Genomic DNA, 4,238 nt, shown 5'->3' with positions numbered 1-4,238 from the left:
GCTCATTTGGAACATCTTTGTTTATCATTCCGATCCTGGAGAAATCGGGCATAGATGCTGAACATCGAAGGTTGAACTCCATACCTGCTAAAATGAAAAAGAGTGGTGAGGAGTAAAGGGAAATTGAGACTATAATTTAGAGGAACGTCATATCCCTAGTAAGCTGCAGATTCTATCCTAGGAATAAAGCGATTCGCGGAGAGATTTATGCTCTTAAAACGATCATGCATTAAAAGACGTATCTCCGAGAATATTTTGAAGAATAAGGAAAATTGCAAATGTTTCTATAAATAAAAAAGGGACGAAGCCCATTACGAGTTCAAAATAGGAGCAGAGTTAGGGAACATTTAAGGAAGAGGCTCAGGAACAGGCTCCTTCATCGCCGGTTTAATTTTCGAAGTGGACGCCTGGTTATTGGCATCCACTTCGGGACGATCCCGAACGCGTTTCCGACTGGCGCTAGCCTCCTCCTTGTCTTCTTCTTCGCTATCAGATGGAACGGTACAGACCGGGGCATTCACGGGACCCGGAACTCCTTTAGCACGGAGATACATCCGGAGCATCTTCGGGATCTCAGCAACAGAATCAAAGTTCCGCCATTCCCATGGAAGGGGATCACTTTCCAGAGCCCTTATCTTCCTCTCCACCCGAGCGATGCGAGCCTCGAGTGTTTGCCTTTTGAGACCTAGCCGCTGCCTCTCCTCACACAAGCGGCGGTGTTTGTCGGCGACCTAGCATAAAGATGAATGAATAAAATGAAACAAAAAGTTTTTAATCAAAGACGACAGATATTAACCTTGTCAATAAAGTCGCAAGCCTCTTTCTTCTCCTTTGAAGGAAAGTGAAAGACGACGTGAGGGAAAATAACGCCGGCCGGTTCAAAGCCATCGCCGGACAAGAAGAGTGGGCTGCCGGGATCAACGGGGGCTACGTTTTCGTTTTCCATTAATGTGGTGCTTATCGAATGAATTGTGAAGTTTCTTGAGGAAAGATCAAAGGCGAAAAAGCTCCTATTTATAATAGGGTTAGGGTTTGTCTTGGGATGAAATTCAATAATGGTGGCGTGCTCTAATGGTTTAAACCATTTTTGGAAATCGAGAAAAGGCAGTTATTGCCTTAAAGACGTATCGCTTTTCCTATTTTCAAGGGTTGGGAAAGGAAAGAGCAACCGTCGCATTCTTTTATTAAAAAAAAAAATCATCATTAACTATAAAGAGTTTCTAAGGCCCAAGCCCAACGAATTTACCGAGTTGACTAAACCCGAGGTGGGGAACTCGCGTTAAGCCGAGCTCAGTTTTCGCATTCTAAAGAGAAAGGTATGATCAGCCTAAAAATCTCGAAAGCATAACCACAAGGCCACAAAAGGTTAAAAGCGGACTTTGCAAACCCGCACATAGTTTTAACCAAACTCTCTTGGGATTATAACCTAGAAAGGTTTAAAGGCCTCCTCAGGCAAATATCTCGTTTAAAAAAAAAGGTAATGATAAAGCCTCCTTGGGCAAAAACAAGTTCGAAATTAAGTTTTAAACTAAATGGGACAATCCCCAGTTTAAAGTGGACACAGCCACTATGGATTGACAGCCACCTCGGACTCCAGCTCGGCTGTCGAAGTTTCATTCGCTTCCTTGACTGGTGCTTGATCAGATGAAGCTCCTGGTCCGCTCTCCACAGTACAACCATCCTCCGGGGTGACCTCCGGTGCTGCAGGAACTTCGGGTGGGACGACATTTTTCGTCCCACTTGAGCCTAGGAAGGACAGTTCCAGTCAATTAAAAATATAAGGCAAAGAAAAAGGTAGTAAGTGTCAGGAGCCAAAAGTTACTTGCCCACTCTAGACCTGATTCACTTATGGGAGGTGATTCTGTGAAGAATTCCTCGAAGTGGTGAGGGTTGAAGGTCGAAGTAGGAAGAGCTGCCAAGCGACTCCGCTTTTCAGATAGATTAGCCGACAGTTCGGTCCTCTCTCGCACCTCGGAGAAATCTGTATCATGGATTTGATCCAACAGAATCAGGTTGCTCTCGTGCTCCTTGATGTCTGATTCCAAATCTGACCTAGCTTTCTCAGTTTGAATGAAGCGGATGGCCCCTTGAATCAACTCCATTCCACGTCCCTTGACCTCTTTTCTGGCCTTCGAAGCCGACCTTGCCAACTCGGAGTCTCGCAGCTTGGTTATCGCCTTGTACTTCGCATCAAGTTCGGCAAGTTGGTTATGCAAGGTGTAGGCGGTCGATTCGGATTCACAGAGTCTACCTTGAACGCCGGTAAATTCATCCTAAAGTTGATTATTCCGGTCATACTGGTCTTGCAACTCGCCTTTCACTTTTGCGAGTTCGGATGTGAGATTGTCGACTCAGTCTTCCAGTTCTTGCCTAGAGCTGGAAGAGGAGTGAAGGTCGGCCTCAAGAGCAGAAATTTTTTTCTTCCACGTGTCAATCTCCTTTTCCCGACCAATGACCAGCCCCTCGTAGTGTTCAATCATGTCATTAAGCTCGCCGTTAGCCTGGCATTATGCATAAAACAGGGATGGCGAGTCAGTTCGAAGAATGGCAGCACAATCAGAAAAATAAAGCGGAACTAACCCGAGATGAATGATGAGCGTGAAGCAAGTAGCGTTCACGAATCGCAGGGCGCCACTTGTCGAAATCTGGCAAGATCGCACCCGATCGGGTCTTGAAGCATCGGAAAACGTTGCCTTCTTTCTCCATAGCTGTGAAGGAAGAAGAGTTGTAAAAATTGGAATCTGAGCAGAGATAAAAACTTTTGAATATAAGTCACCAAACCTGAAAGCGATTTGACTTGGGGGACAAGAGCAGGCTTTAACTTCGAAGAAGCATCTCGAGACTCAGAATCTCCCTTTTTAGGAGATGCGTTCTGGGCAGTCTTCTCGCCATCAGGCTGGGAAGAGGAAGACATATCAACAGGTCGAGGAGGACCCATTGGTTCAGTAGGAGGGGACGATCGAGGTGAACGGTCAGTCCGGGCCCTTGACTTCTCCCTTCGCGGAGAAGAATCACTACGAGATGACTTGTCTCTCTTCCTGCGAACCAAGTTCTTAAGTGGTTCATTGCTAAAATCATCTCGGAGAGGACGAGGAGAATCACGACGAGGAGATCGGTCCCTCCGAGGAGAACGTTCGTCATGACGTTCGCGACGAGGTGTTGATCTGAAAGCAGCAACGGATCTGGCCCCCTCGGTGATGTTGTCATCAACCAGCAGGGTCCTGCTATAGTCTTTTTTATCAATGGCGGCCGCAAGGAACGCCTTGTTCTCATCGCAAGCCTCTGCTATCGGCTTGGAGAGCTTCTTACGCTGGGCAGTAAGGGCCCGAGATGACATTCCCTGAGTTGAGGGAGGAGGCGGAAGACGATGAAGTTGATTGGGGGGACTCATCCTGAGTTTTCGATTGGCTTCTACGAACCGATCGAGGGTGAAAGAATTCCAAAGGGTTTCCCCTTCAAGGATTGTTTTGAAGAACTTGACGAATTCTTCAGTCGGAAGAGTCGAAGCGATAAAAGCTGCGAAGTGAAACAACGAGTTTGGTCAGTAAAAATAAAACAACCAGGAAAGGAATAAATGACCTAGTTTCTACCAGGCTTCGCAGACCACTTCGATGGGAGTACATCGGAAAGATTTCCAATCGAAGTAGGGGTTTTCTTAATCACGAACCAAGGATGGTGCCAGTTTTCATCCTTGTTCGGGAGGTGCGAGATGACGTTCCTGTTGGCATTTGGATACGCCGAGAAGTACCCTGTTTTCTTTGACGAACTTCTTACGCTTAGAAGTTCGTTCAGCTCGGGGACCCCAATAATGTAGTCCGCTTCCGCCGCAACGGTTATGATCCCGAGGATGGTTCGGAGGAGATTGGGGGTTAGCTGAGGTAAAGCAATCTCAAGAGCCGCCAGGTATCGAACTAGGGCTTCGGGAAGGGGGAAGGTCAATCTGCAGCCTTTGAAGTAGATTTCATAAACACAAAAGTAGCCGTCGCGGTGGTTTTCCGGGGACTCCGTAGGGTCGGCTATCTGCGCTTCTGCTATGATTCCAGGGGGAATCTGGCAAAGCCCCTTTAATGGCTCTAGGGATTGAAGGGTACAGGTGGATCTGTAGTGCGGACCAGCGATGTCGTTAGGACGAGTGCATTCGTCATTACTAGAGCCTCCTTCAAAGGATGGAGATTCGGGTCTTTCGGAATCAGAAGTCATCGGAGAAGTTGAGAAATTTAAAATCCGGCAAAGAGAAA

The 4,238-nt window shown here is 47.0% G+C and overlaps 1 pseudogene; it reads right to left on the bottom strand.

The window, feature by feature from the left end:
• Positions 1–1,567: 1,567 nt before the first annotated feature.
• On the bottom strand, positions 1,568–4,238 carry LOC110229471 (annotated as a pseudogene).

Source organism: Arabidopsis lyrata (assembly GCF_000004255.2).
Source record: "Arabidopsis lyrata subsp. lyrata unplaced genomic scaffold ARALYscaffold_4, whole genome shotgun sequence".
NCBI classification, from domain to species: Eukaryota; Viridiplantae; Streptophyta; class Magnoliopsida; order Brassicales; family Brassicaceae; genus Arabidopsis; species Arabidopsis lyrata.
The sequence above is the reverse complement of the archived record's forward strand: the minus strand, read 5'-3'. Positions and strand labels throughout refer to the sequence as shown.